The following is a 15,443-nucleotide window of genomic DNA, read 5'->3' on the forward strand; positions in this document are numbered from 1 at the left end:
AAATGCAAAAAGGAGGACCAATTTTAAACTTAAAAAAATGTAACAAAGATACTACAAGGTAGAAGTAGGCATGGACAAGATACATTTCTCTTTCTAAATGCTGTTGTAGTCATACAAAGGGAATGAGACTACAGAGTTTGTGGCTCATACAGAATAAAAGCATATTTATGATGGTGTCCTCCAACTCAATATTCTAAATCAATTAGAAGACATCCTGTGACATGACTTCTATGTCCCAGAAAATAGCTCCCATCTCTAACTCTTCTGCAAATACTGATCGCTCCATTGGTTCAGATCTTCTTTCATTATATGAGACCAGTGTCTCTTATTTGGGGGATGATTTAGAGTCTGTCCTTCCCCAGGGGACACTTGGTAAAGTCTGGGATATTTTTGGTTGTTAGAAATAAGGAAAGGTGTGTTGTTGGCATCTGGGGTAGAGACCAGAGACACAGCTAAGCATCCTATGATGCAAAACTCCCTACAACAAAGAATGTTGTCAATAATGCCATGATTGGAAACTCTGCATCAGACCCTTAATATTGTGCAATCTTCTGTATCTCTGCTGTGGGATGCCTATGGGGAGATTCATGGGAGAGAGAAGTCTTGTGTTGAGCCTTAAAAAGGTGGGCATTGAAAGGAACCAAACTGGGTCATTTGTGGAGACATAGATGGACCTAGAGTCTGACAAACTGAGTGAAGTAAGTCAGAAAGAGAAAAATAAATATCATATATTAACACATGTATGTGGAACCTAGAAAAGTGGTACAAAGGAACCTATTCACAGGTCAGGAATAGAGTCGCTGACATAGGGAACAGACATGTGGACAAGGGGTGAGGAGCAGGATGACTTGGGAGATTGGAATTGACCTATGTGCACTGCCACGTGGGAAACAGAGAGCTAGTGGGAACCTGCCGAATAACAGAGGGTGCTCAGCTCAGGGCTCCGTGGCCACCTGGACGGATGGCATTGGGGTTGGGGGGAGAGGTAGTGAGAGGGAGGACCAAGAGGGAGGGGAATATATGTATACATATAGCTGATTTACACCATTATACAGCAGAAACTTACACAACTTTGTAATGCAACCATATTCTAATAAAAATTAAAATTTTTAATTAAAAAGATGAGCATGATTGGAGGAAATTTCAGTGAAGAAAAGTAGGCACATGCTTGAAATGCTGAAGGAACAGTGTCCAAGGAAGTGTATCTTAAATGGAGAGCCCACACTGAGACATGATAAGACGTGACACAGTGAAGCTGGATTTGGGAAGACCTTAAGCATGTAACATTAAGGAATTGAGCTCTACCCTTTTATTTAGTGGTGTAAAATTGACAACTTTAGAGCAAGAAACAAATAGATATTTTACCCACTTTTGAAATGTAACTGCCCTGAACCAGGCCCAGGAATTTAATAACATGTAGTCCAGTTTCAAGATGAAAAGGCAGAAGACAGAAAGGCCACTTACTAGGTTATCATAAATAACCAAATATATGAGCCCAAATTATAGAACTGATGATCAGAAGGGAAAGAAAAGGACCAGGAAAAAAATTAAGATATCACAAAGAATGAAAGATTGGACTGTTCCTCTGAGAGTCTTGGGATGATGGTAAATGAAGGAATTTGAAGGTAGGAAGCTGAGACTCGAAGAACAAAGAATATACTGAAGCCAAAGGTCTGGGTAGGAGGTGAGTCAACAACCAGACAGGTGATAAAGGATAAAGAAGTTCACCTGAGTCAGAGAAATCCATCATGACATCAGAACCTAGCCAGGCAGACAGCAAGAAATTATCCTCTCCCCAACATCATATGCATATTCTTACTTCTGAACCTTTTCCCTTTAAATTCTCATCTGAAAGACTCTCTACTCTCTCTCCACTTCCCAATAAGACCCACCTTGGAGGCCAGCTGAAGACACATCTTCCTTATTTATGCTCTCCTTGTCACCACAGAGCAAGAATCCAGAAGAACACTCGATATTCATTCTTGCATGGTACAAACAGACATGAGCTAAGGAGAAATGAATATTTACAAATGAGAGATACAGCCTAGAACACTATAGAGTACTCAGGGGTCAGAAACGCAGCAGCCAAACAATTCAATACTAAGAAAATCCAGACAGCAAAGAGAACAGCCAGGGAGCTCTAAAGCAGGCAATGAGGAAAACAAAGGGGTGAGAGGGATTTTCCTGGTGGTCCAGTGGCTAAGACTGCATGCTCCCAAGGCAGGGGGCATGGGTTCCATCCCTGGTCAGAGAACTAGATCCCATGTTCTGCAACTAAGAATTCAAATGCCACAACTAAACATCCCACGTGCCTCAGTGAAGATCAAAGAGACTGCATGCCACAACTAAGGCTCAGCATAGCCAAATAAACAAAGTAAATATTTTAAAAGGGGAGTAAAAGAGGAGATTATGTTTAGTGATAAATATGGGGGGGAAGATGTTAAGAGGAGTGTAGTAAACAATCCAGTGGGATGGTGTAGCCTGCTTGAGAACATGAGCTGAGAAGTCAGACAGGCCAGACTCAGAGCTGGCGCCCTGGCCCACTTGCGTGAGGTCACCAGCACATCACTAAACTTTCCTGAGCCTGTTCACCACACCGTAAGATGGAGTGAATTATAGCCACCTACCAGGACTGTTGTGGTTACATGAGATGGTTGATGAGATGTGACTAAATAAAATTATTAATAAATGATACATATGCAACAGAAAAGTGTTTCAAATTTATTAAAGAGTTTTTTTCTTTTGTCTTTGATAACATCCTAGCAGGCTGCAGTCCATGGGGTCACAAAGAGTTGGACAAAACCAAGGATTGATTCTTTTTGACAATATACATTTGTCCTAGTCAACTGCATCTCAAATTTTGACGTGCACACTTATCACCTGAAGATTTGGCTCCAGTATAGATCTGGTTCAGTAGGACTGGGTGACATCTATATCCACACTCCTGACACTCCGCTGTGTAGACCACAATTTAGAGGCAAGACTACAGAGACCCCCAACACATTCAACTGATGGGATTTGTTGCAGCTGAGGGTTTGTGACAGAAGGGATACAAATGTAAGACTGAGATAATATTCAACTCCTGACGTGCAAAACTAGGATTCTGCAATAAGACGGTAGACACAGAAGGAAGTTCAAGACTAGACCCTCATTTTATGTAAATGGATTCCAGATCAGAAGGGGAAGAGGAGGTGACCAACTTCATTCCAGCCCCAGAGGACTGTGGGAAAAAGCTGGAGGGGAGTAGCTGACCAAAAGGGAGAGATGCATGCTTCAGGTCACCTCATTCTGGGCCTTTGACCAGAGAGGGAGAGATACATCTGATGAATGAGGTTAGTACCGAGGAAAAGATTCAGCTTTCCCAAACTGCCCTGGAATTCCATGTTGCTTTGGTAGCTCAGATGGTAAAGAATCTGCCTGCAATGCAGGAGATCTGGGTTCGATCTGTGGGTCAGGAAGATGCCCTGGAGAAGGGATTGGCTACCACTCCAGTAATCTTGCCTGCGGAATTTCACGGACAGAGGATCCTGCTGGGCTCATGGGGTGTTTCTCCGACAGCTGAGATTCTGCCTTGGAAACTATTCAGGGATTAGCTCCCTGGTGGTGGTGAAGGTCTCCAAAGCAGACCTCCTGAGCTAGGGCCAAAAGGAGATTCAGCAGATCTCAGAGGGGTCTCTCAGTCAGCTAGAGTGGAAGCAGACCAAGTTAGCCAGGGAGCAGGACCACAGCATGCCCAGAGCAAGGGAGCACAGCCACAGACGTCTGCCGCCTGTCAGCAGAGCCAACGGCACCAGGTGCGCATGGGACATTGACCAGGAGACCACAAGAGAAAAGGACATCTTCCCTAAGGGCATCCGTTCTTCTGTGTTACCCTACAGCTATGGAAAGTTGCCCGCTCCCTGCAAATCCCTAAACAACACTTTAGAAAAGAAACAAGAGGGAGGGGGAGGTTCTTGAAGAAACTGAGCGTTTAAATCCAATAAATTCTCCGTGCTACCTAAGGGAACTATTTAATTGGACTAAGTTTGAGATGGATTTGAATAGCTAAATCATTTTCCTCGGTGAGTTGAGGCTTGAAAAGAAGACCAAACCTCTTAGAGATAAAATAAAGATATTACATTTTCCTCTAAATACCCAAGTTATGCAGTGAATTAAATTTACTACCACGCTACAAACATAGAAAGTACTTAGCAATGACCTTGCTATATAGAAAGTGATCGATAAATAGTAACTAGGCTAAATAGGTGAAGTAAGAACTAAGAAAAGGCCACTGGATCTGGCAATTAAGAAGCTATCATTCCCTTCTGGGAAAGCAGTTTCAGCAAATGATGAGGATGGAAAGGAGCCACAGCGAATGCTCAGTCTGATCGTGAGAGTCATTACAGCCAACATTCTACAACACTCAGCACAGCTCTCAGTTTGCATAGATACTGGAAGAGGTATGAACTGAGTCAACTTTCCAGGTCAAGGCTCAGGATTATCATTCACTGAGCAGAAATATCCCTTAAGGGAGTTTAAATCCTATTTCCAGAAATTGGCTCCAAAGCAATTTTATGGATGAGAATGGATTTTTTTTTTTTTTGAGATGGCAGGTAAACATGAAAAAAAATTATGTATTCCAAAGCAATAGCCAAGAATTCTTCATTTTTAAAAAATGGTATAGATGAACTTATTTGCAAAGCAGACTGAGACACAGATATAGGGAACAAACGTATGGATACCAAGGGGGCTGAGGGGGTGGGATGGATTGAGCTACTGGGATTGACACTACCATGCATAAATTAGATAACTAATGAGAACAGGCTGCATAGCTCAGCGAACTCTATCCAATCCTCTGTGGTGACATGAATGGAAAGGAAATCTAAGGAAGAGGGGACATACTTATCCATGTGACTGATTCATTGTGCGGTACAGCAGAATCTAACGTAACATTGTAAAGCAAGCACACTCCAATTAAATAAATAAATATAATCCTTAAAAGATTAGTTCATTCTACTTACCCCAAAATTTTGGTTTTAAAGACAAGGCTTTCACTACGCCCCAATCTGGTAAGAATCTTGATTTTCTCAAGGCACTCTCACCTTTCTTATCTCAGATAAAGGCTGCCTTCACCTGTGATCCCAGCCATAGTGGTTTTCTGATGACCAGTCCATAGTTCTGCTTCTTCTTCCTGGACACTGTAGGTCATTTATTCATCGGCATAGCAGTCACTCTTAGAGAAACTGTGAGATAAGAAGGCTGGTCCTACCATCACATTTATCTCCCTGGGGTTACTCAAGCTATCTTGCCATTAATCCAACCTCACCAATACACAAAGCCTTTGGTCCATCCCCTTACTGCCTAGGTATCTCCTCTCTCAAATGCTGTTATACTTCTCCCCTCCTCAAAACTCAAGCTAAGACCAGGCCTGGCCTTCTCTTCTCTGCTCCTCCTCCTCTCAAAACTTACCATTCCTTTCTTCTATGATCTCATGCCCCACTCCCTTCTAGAGACAAAGTTGATCATACCTTTCAGATGACCTGGCATCATTACTCAGCTTGGTTATCTCATATTAGTAAAAATACTTAATGTCACATGAAAAGATGCTAGCTAGCATGATTATTCATTGAAAATAAAAGTTGCTCAGTGATGTCTGACTTTTTGCAACCCCATGGACTATACAGTCCATGGAATTTTCCAGGCCAGAATACCCTTCCATTCTCCAGGGGATCTTCCCAACCCAGGGATCAAACCCAGGTCTCCCACATTGCAGGCGGATTCTTTACCAGCTGAGCCACCAGGCAATCCAAAGAATACTGGAGTGGGAAGCCTATCCCTTCTCCAGTGGATCTTCCCAACCCAGGAATAGAACCAGGGTCTCCCGCATTGCAGGTGGATTCTTATCAGCTGAGCTAGATTATTCATTAGGAAAACACAAATCAAAACCATAGTGAGATACCACTTCATGCCCACAAGGATGGCTATAATCAAAAATATCACAAATAACAATGATAGCAAGTTGAACTAGGGTATGGAGATTGGAACCCTTGTGCATTGCTGTAGAAATATAAAATGATGCAGCTACTGTGGAAGACAGTTTGGCAGCTTCTTAAAAATATAACTCCAGAATTACCATATGACTCAGCAATTCTACTCCTAGATATATACCCAAAAGACTTGAATACTTGTACTCAAACAAGTACTTACACAAAAAGATTCATTGTATCACTATTCACAATAACTGAAAGGTAGAAACACCCAAATATCCACCAACAAATGAATGGATAAATTGTGTTATATCCATATAATAGAAAACTGTTCAGCTGTTAAGAAAAAAAAGCAAAATACTGGAACAGGCATCAGCAATGTGGATGAACCTTGAAAACATTACATTAAGTCAAAGAAGCCAGACATAAAAACTCATGTATTCTTTGATTCCATTCATATGAAGTACTCAGAATACGTAAATACAAAAAGACAGACAAGAGTAGAAGGGAGGATGGGGGAAAAGGAGGTAAGGAGTAACTATTTACTAAGATGAGGTTTTACTTTAGAGTGATTAAAGTGTTTTGGAACTAGATAGAGATGATGGTTATACAATAGTGTCTATGTACTAAATAGTACTGGATTGTTCACTTTATAATGGTTCATTTTATGTTAGGTGAATTTCACCTCAATTTGTCAAAAAATCCTTACATGTGCTTAAGACCATGAAAATGCAACCTGGAGCAAGAATGCACAGCCTATAAATATCTTGAGCATAGAGGTTATATCTCATGATAATTTATATCCCCTATAGAGGCTACCAAAGTGCTAGGGATATAGATATAGATATATGACTTTATAAATCTGTAGGATGAATGAATGAATGAATCCATTTCCAGCATTATTTATTTTGTAACTGCCAGTTCTGCATCTCATCAGATGATGATTTCATCCATAAGTTGAAAAGTGTTTTGGACTGGAAAATCCTTTCCTGTGTCCTAATATTTTCAGACTTAGTAAGAAATTTGTATCATTCTTTTCCTCAACAAAAAGTTGTACAATTTGCTATCCTGGTTAGAGAGATGACCCTGACTGAAATATCTTGCCCCAAGAGTGCATGGTGTCAGCATCTCATTATCAAAATTTTTTTCCTTACAAAGCTTTCATGTTCTTACAGAGAATGTTCCAGTTTAATGTTCAGTTCAATTCTGTCACTCAGTCGTGTCTGGCTCTTTGTGACCCCATGAACTGCAGCACGCCAGGCCTCCCTGTCCATCACCAACTCCCGGAGTTTGCCCAAACTCATGTCCTTTGAGTCAGTGATGACATCCAATCATCTCATCCTCTGTCATCCCCTTCTCCTCCTGCCCTCAATCCCTCCCAGCATCAGGGTCTTTTCAAATGAGTCAGCTCTTCCCATCAGGTGGCCAAAGTATTGGAGCTTCAGCTTCAACATCTATCCTTCCAATGAACACCCAGAACTGATCTCCTTTAGGGTGGACTGGTTGGATCTCCTTGCAGTCCAAGGGACTCTCAAGAGTCTTCTCCAACACCACAGTTCAAAAGCATCAATTCTTTGGCACTCAGCTTTCTTTATAATCCAACTCTCACATCCATACATGACTACTGGAAAAATTGTAGCCTTGACTAGATGGACCTTTGTTGACAAAGCAATGTCTTTGCTTTTTAATATGCTATCTAGGTTGGTCATAACTTTCCTTCCAAGGAGTAAGTGTCTTCTAATTTCATGGCTGCAGTCACCATCTGCAGTGATTTTGGAGCCCCAAAAAATAAAGTCAGCTACTGTTTCCACTGTTTCCCCATCTATTTGTCATGAAGTGATGGGACCAGATGCCATGATCTTAGTTTTCTGAATGTTGAACTTTAAGCCAACTTCTTCACTCTCATCTTTCACTTTCATCAAGAGGCTCTTTAGTTCTTCTTCACTTTCTGCCATAATGGTGGTGTCATCTGCATGTCTAAGGTTATTGATATTTCTCTCAGAAATCTTGATTGCAGCTTGTGCTTCTTCCAGCCCAGCATTTCTCATGATGTACTCTGCATATGAGTTAAATAAGCAGGGTGACAATATACAGCCCGGATGTACTCCTTTTCCTATTTGGAACCAGTCTGTTGTTCCATGTCCAGTTCTAACTGTTGCTTCCTGACCTGCATATAGGTTTCTCAAGAGGCAGGTCAGGTGGTCTGGTATTCCCATCTCTTTCAGAATTTTCCACAGTTTATTGTGATCCACACAGTCAAAAGCTTTGTCACAGTCAATAAAGCAGAAATAGATGTTTTTCTGGAACTCTCTTGCTTTTTTGATGATCCAGCAGATGTTGGCAATTTGATCTCTGGTTCCTCTGTATTTTCTAAAACCAGCTTGAACATCTGGAAGTTCACAGTTCACATATTGCTGAAGCCTGGCTTGGAGAATTTTGAGCATTACTTTCTAGTGTGTGTGATGAGTGCAATTGTACAGTAGTTTGAGCATTCTTCGACATTGACTTTCTTTGGGATTGGAATGAAAACTGACCTTTTCCAGTCCTGTTGCCACTGCTGAGTTTTCCAAATTTGCTGACATATTGAGTTTAATGGTAAGCCCCTTAAAATGCAGGGTTGTAACTAATTGCAAGGGAGGGATAACTCTATTGTAGTGCAAGGTGACAAATCGTTTTAAACATGAAACAGAGTTGAATTTCCTAAAATAAGTTGAATCTTATTCCCAGGCCCTGATTCTGGATTGAATCTATTTTGTTGCTCATTCAGTATCTCAAGTCCTAAAGTCTCTTTCAAGACGCCATTACTTTATTGCCTAATTTGACTCCAGGTGAGATAACATAAAAACATTTTTGAGGTTTACATAATTTACAATAATTGTGATCCTCTTCCCCAAGTTAAATATAGGAGAAAACAGGCTCCAATGGAGCTTTTGCTTTTTGTCTAAGTGATGTGGCAAATTCAGAATTCCAATACAAGTTTATCAATACCAACGAATACGAATCTGTTTCCCAAAGTTAGATATGCCCCTGGAAGAAGAGTGTTAATGATAAATATAATTAAGAACTAGCTGTAACTATGCTCTTGGAAGGTACTGCTTACACTTGGCCTTGATAATATGGCGCCCAAGTCAACTGAAGTTATTGCTTTTATAATAAAAATGCTTAAAAGCCATGATACAACTAAAAAAATTAAAATGCAAATTGTTTCAGTTTAACAAGCAATTTCACATACCTTATTTAATTTGATCTTTACCACTGCCAATGAGATGAGTGAGACAGTTATTGTTACTTCTATTTTAATATTCAGAAACTGAGACTTAAGAATTTTAGGAACTGGCTCAAGGTCACAGATGGAGACCTTAAATCCAGGTCTTTAGAAGCCTCTCACTTCTATACTGATGCTTCTAATCTCTGTTCCCCAAGAACAATTGCAAACCACCAAAATAATTAGAGATTTTTGCTGAGGCACTCTCATCTAGATTGCCTCCTTTGCCTTGCAGAAGGACTTACTATGCCTTCAGTTCCTGCTGCAGCCCCCATCTGTTTCTGTATACCACTGACTATACTAGACACCATGGGTGGGAGTTGAGTGCCTTCTTCATCTATCTTCTACCCAGCTGCTGTTTACTGAAGACTTCAGCAAAAAGCAGTGGGATCCTCACCCTATTTCTGGTGTGATTTTTAACTTCCTGCTATTCCCCAATCTTCTTTCATTAAATGCCTTCCTCCCATGTACAAATATGTTCCCTTTCCAAAAGGAGAGAGGCCTAATGTAATGTGTTGTGATAGCTGTGATTTTTCTGGCTCCTGGATTTTTTTCTTTCTCTCCTGTAGTTAATATTTGCTCTGCATATGGTGCTTTAGCCTGGCAAAGAGCAGAGCCTGTTCCGCTGAGCTTCCTCTGGGTCCTGCTCACCCTCCCCTGAGTTACTGCAGTGCCATGACGCCACAGGACTCATCCCCATCCTTCTCCTTACCTGGCTCCTCATCTTCCCCCACTGCCTCTGTACTCCCAGAGGCAGATATCCCAGCCCGTGCCTTTATGGACCATGGACAAACCCAGCTGAATTTCTTCCCTAACATCATTTGATGTTGTTAACTACCAATGCTTGTTTTGATTCTAAATCTTGGGAAAGTGCCAGGTTTGCTAAAAGTTATCGGGGATGTGAATATCCCCAGGGGTTCTTCCTGTCATGGAGTCCTTGATAACAAGTCCCTCCTTCCTTCCCTCTGGGTCTTCCTTCCCTTCTGGGAGGAAACTGATGGCAGGTTCACAAACACTTGGGTTCTTTCTATTCTTTTTACTCATTTGGACCAGGCATGGGAGAGACAACAGGCAGCTACCATACTCATGATGACTCTAGCACACTGCCTCAGAACATCTCCTTCTATATACAACTCATCCCCCTTCCCAGATGAACAGATAAGGTATATTGTCCTCTGTGCAAACATCCCCCAAGTTCCACACTAGTTTCTCTCTCACTCTTGTGGTTGCTAGAACGTCAACACTGTTCTTTTTTTTTTTAATTTATAATTGAAGGATAATTGCTTTACAATATTGGTTTCATTTCCGCCATACATCAATATGAGTTAGCCATAGGGTGTACATATGTCCCCTCCTTCTTGAAGTGCTCTCTCCTACTTCCCAACCTTTCCCACCCCTCTAAGTTGTTACAGAGAACCAGTATGAGTTCCTTGAGTCAAATAGCAAATTTCCACTGGCTCTCTATTTTATATGTGGTAGTATATATTCTCCCATGCTACTCTCTCCATCCATCTCACCCTCTCCTTCCTGCCACTTGCCATGTTCCTAAGTCTGTTCTCTACATCTGCCTCTCCACTCTGCTCTGCAAACAGGTTCATCAGTATCATCTTTCTACATTCCATGTATATGCGTTGATATTCAATATTTGTTTTTCTCTTTCTGAACACTCTCCTTGCTCCTCCTGACTCATTCCCACATCGCCAAATATCATGCTGACCAACACAGGTTCTCCTAAATCTACTGGTCCAAGTATTCTATTTCTACCAAGAAAACACAAACACAAATATTCCCAGATATCTGTAACCACAAACAAATTTTCTTATAAGTGACCTTTCCCATACACACATGTGAAAGAGCTCAATAATTTCTCCTATGTCAAAAACATAGCTTTTCCTCCTGAATAGTCCTACCAAGCTCTCCCACACTTGAGAAATGAGCTTTTACATATATTTCATCTTTCCTAATAAAAAGTATCCAAACTTTTCTTCACCCCCACTGTGTGCATTTCCCTCATCCCTCTCTCCTTAATCAGGGCTACTTACCTTCTCAACTCATGTTCATTACTAACTCTTCAAAATTATGCTTTATGAGGCTTTTATGACACACCACACAACTAAGGTAGCCACTTGCTAGAAGTCGTACATCTACAAAATAGGCTATGAGTCCATGAATTTCCAGAAAGAACAGAGCTCAGAGCCCATAAAGCTACTATTTCTGCCTTCAGCAAAGCAGAAAAAGAAGTTGCTGTCTGACTGGAAATGAATCCTACTGTGATACAAGATGATGAAAAGCTAGCTGTTGTCATCATTGCTCTTTAGTAGGTGAAAAAACTGGGGTTCAGGTAAGTGAAGTGCATTGCCCAGACATTCATAGTTGACAAATGGCAGAGCTGGACCTCAACCCTCTGACTGCGGGCATAACCATGGCACCAACCTGTCATTACAACCAAGTTGTCTTTCCCTAATTGCAGCTTTACCAACAAACTTGCCTCTAGTAGTTTGGTTTCCTTCGTGACTTTTGTCAAGGTTTAGAACTGACCAACCAGTGCAGAGCAGCAAAAATCTTGAGCCTCCTGCAGTGCTCATGTCCAGCTGAGACGGGAAAGCTGACTCTGCATGCTCTTTTCAGCCTCATGCAGAAGTGCCCAAGGGACAAGCCAGTTACGGGTAGCACAGTGGACAGCAGGAAGCTCTGGCTCTGGAGCCAGCTTGACGGGATTTGTATTCCTACCTGGCCTGGTACCAGTTAGTGAGGCAGCAAGAAGTTACTTAACACTTCTGAATCTCCTATCCCAGGGAGAGAGAAAGAGAAAGAAAAAGAGAGAGAAAGGAAAGAAAGAAAGAAATTAGAATCTACCAGAATGAGTTACTTTTCAGATTTAATATTATAATCTATGTAATTTATATGTATATATTTCTCCTAGAACCAAGGATTCAATATCTGCTAATTCATTATTTACAATGACTTCATAGACTAGAACTACTCTGAATAAGGAAAACTAACTGTATTAACCACAAAAAGGAATGACTCATATGTTACAATGTGGATGAAACTTGAAAACATTATGTTCAGTAAAAAGAACCAGCTGTGAAAGGTATGTACAGGTCCACTTATACGAAATGTTCCAAACAGGCAAATCCATGGAAACATAAAGAAGATTAATGGTTTCTAGAGTCTGTAGGTAGAGGGGAGTGGAAGTGATTGCCAAAAGGTATGGGGTTTCTTTTTGGAGTGATGAAAATGTTATAGAATTAGTGGTGATGGTTTCTTACTTTTGGATGAAAACCATTGAATTCTGTACTTTTAAAAGGTGCTTTATGGTATGTGAATTGTATTTCAATTTTTAGAAACAATGGTATTTTTCTACATACCTGTTATAATACCTAAAACCTAACAAAAACAACAACAAAAAAAAACATGATCATGCCAAGTGTTGACAAGGATGTGGAAGAATTAGAACTCTCATACACTGCTGGTGGAAATGTTAAATGGTACAACAACTGGAAAATTGGTACTTTTCCATAAAGTTAGACATACACCCAACATATAAGTCAGCAGTCTCACTCCTAGGTTTATCAAAGTGAAATTAAAAGCTGTATTCACACAAAAACCTGTATGTGAATGTTTATGGCAGTTTTATTTGTAATCACCATAATCTGGGAACATTCCAAATGTCCCTCAACTGGGAAATGGATTTAAAAATTGTGGCATACAGAGCTAGAACATATAATACAAAAAATTTATATGAAATCACAAAAGACCCAGGACTGCCAAAGCAATCCTGAGGAAAAATAACAAAGCTGGAGGCATAACTCTCCCAGACTTCAGACAATGATACAAAGCTACAGTAATCAATACAGTGTGGTGTTGGCACAAAAACAGACATATAGATCAATGGAATGGAATAGAGAGCCCAGAAATAAACTTATGCACTTACAGTCAATTAATCTTCAACAAAGGAAGCAAGAATATACAATGGAGAAAAGACAATTTCTTCAGCAAATGGTGCTGGGACAGCTGGACAGCCATAAATCAATGAAGTTAGAACACTCCCTCACACCACATACAAAAATATAGTCAAAATGGCCTAAAGACTCAACTGTTAGACATGATACCATAAAGCTTCTAGAAGACAATGTAGGCAAAACATTCTGATATAAACTGTAGCAAACCATTTTTAGATCAGCATCCCAAAGTGAAAGAACTAAAAGTAAAAGTAAACAAATGGGACCTAATCAAATTTATAAGGTTTTGCAGAGCAAAGGAAGCCATAAACAAAATGAAAAGATAACCTACAGAATGGGAGAAGATATTTACAAGTGATGAAACTGACAATGGATTAATTTCCAAAATATACAAACAGCTCAAACAACTCAAAAACCCACCTCAAACCCAGCCAAAAAATGGGCAAAAAGCTAAGTATTAATACCTTATTTCTCCAAAGAAGATATATAGATGAACAACAGGCTCATAAAAAGATCTTCGACACTACTAGTTATTAGAGAAATGCGAATCACAATGACAATGAAGTAACACTTCATACCAGTCAGAGTGGCTATCATAAAAAAAAATCTACAAATAATAGACCCTGGAAAGGGCGTGGAGAAAAGGGAACTTACCTACACTGTTGGTAGGAATGTAAATTGGTGAAGCCATTATAGAAAACAGTATGAAGTTTCCTTATAAAACTAAAAGTAGAGCTACAGTATGATCCAGCAATCCCACTCCTGGGCATATATCAGGAAAGGATGAAAACTCTAATTCAAAAAGATACATTCACCTCAATGTTCATAGCAGCACTATTTATAACAGTTAAGACATGGAATATAATCTCATATGTCCTCCATGAGCAGACATACCAATAACCTCAGATATGCAGATGACACCACCTTTATGGCAGAAAGTGAAGAAGAACTAAACAGCCCCTTGATGAAAGTGAAATAGGAGAGTGAAAAAGCTGGCTTAAAGCTCAACATTCAGAAAACTAATATCATGGCATCTGGTCTCATCACTTCATGGCAAATAGATGGGGAAACAATGAAAACAGTGACAGACTTTATTTTGGGGGGTTCCCAAATCACTACAGATGGTGATTGCAGCCATGAAATTAAAAGACGCTTACTCCTTGAAAGGAAAGTTATGACCAACCTAGACAGCATATTAAAAAGTGAGACATTAAAAAAAAAAAAAAAAGCAAGACATTACTTTGCCTACAAAGGTTCGTCTAGTCAAAGCTATGGTTTTTCCAGTAGTCATGTATGAATGTGAGAGTTGGACTACAAAGAAAGCTGAGTGCCGAAGAATTGATGCTTTTTTTTTAATAGTTTTATTTTTGTGTACAGATTTGCTTAACAATCACTCAATTTCTAGGCCAGGTTCTGGTAACTGAAGAGCCTTTATAAGTAGTTTATATTGTCTAGACCCAAGGTATGCAGCAAACTCAGTCTGGAGCAAAATGGGAAATATCTTTCTAAAGTAAGGCTTAGTAATCCTAATCCAGTAATTTAAGATGTTTCCTTTCTCTGGTAGCAGGGCTGAATTATACCTAGCTGCTAGGCCACCATTCACAGGGATAGCAAAAAAAAAACCACAGGCCACTGAAAACAAGACCAACCAATCCACCTCGTGTTATGGTGCAGGCTTCACAATGCAGATCACCTGTATTCAAAGGTAAACTTACAAAACCTTTATAAGATACATCTGCTGTCAAAAATGGGATCAGTGTCATTGGCAAGCCAGCAGCTATAGGAGCCTGTGTCACATGTAAGATGCGTCGAAAAAGACTATTTGCTATTAGGCCACAGAGAGCAGCATTAAGTCCAACATATGTTGATCCATTTTCAAGCAGATTCCGTTCTGCCTCTGGGAGTTGGTTAACTTTTCTAGCTATGATATCAATTAAGTTCTCCTTGATGATAGTGCCATCTGGTTCATGATTTGTCTTCTTGAGCCTTACGCGCGCCTGCATGCAGCCGCGGCCTCGGCGGGTCTCCTCCGGCCCCGCGAGGGCTCACACCAGGCTCCGCTCGAGTCACCCGGGCGCGGCGCGGCAGTTCTGGGCGCCACGTGACCGGCCCCAGGCGGGCGCCGGGTCGGAGCCGGCGGCGGATTCGAACTGATGCTTTTGAACTGTGGTGTTGGAGAAGACTCTTGAGAGTCCTTTGTACTGCAAGCAGATCCAACCAGTCCATCCTAAAGGAGATCAGTCCTGA

The 15,443-nt window shown here is 40.6% G+C and overlaps 1 pseudogene; it reads right to left on the bottom strand.

The window, feature by feature from the left end:
• Positions 1 to 14,586: 14,586 nt before the first annotated feature.
• On the bottom strand, positions 14,587 to 15,199 carry LOC136172647 (transmembrane protein 126A pseudogene; annotated as a pseudogene).
• Between the last annotated feature and the right edge of the window lie 244 nt (positions 15,200 to 15,443).

The sequence above is a fragment of the Muntiacus reevesi genome, chromosome 7 (genome assembly GCF_963930625.1).
Source record: "Muntiacus reevesi chromosome 7, mMunRee1.1, whole genome shotgun sequence".
Classification (NCBI taxonomy): domain Eukaryota; kingdom Metazoa; phylum Chordata; class Mammalia; order Artiodactyla; family Cervidae; genus Muntiacus; species Muntiacus reevesi.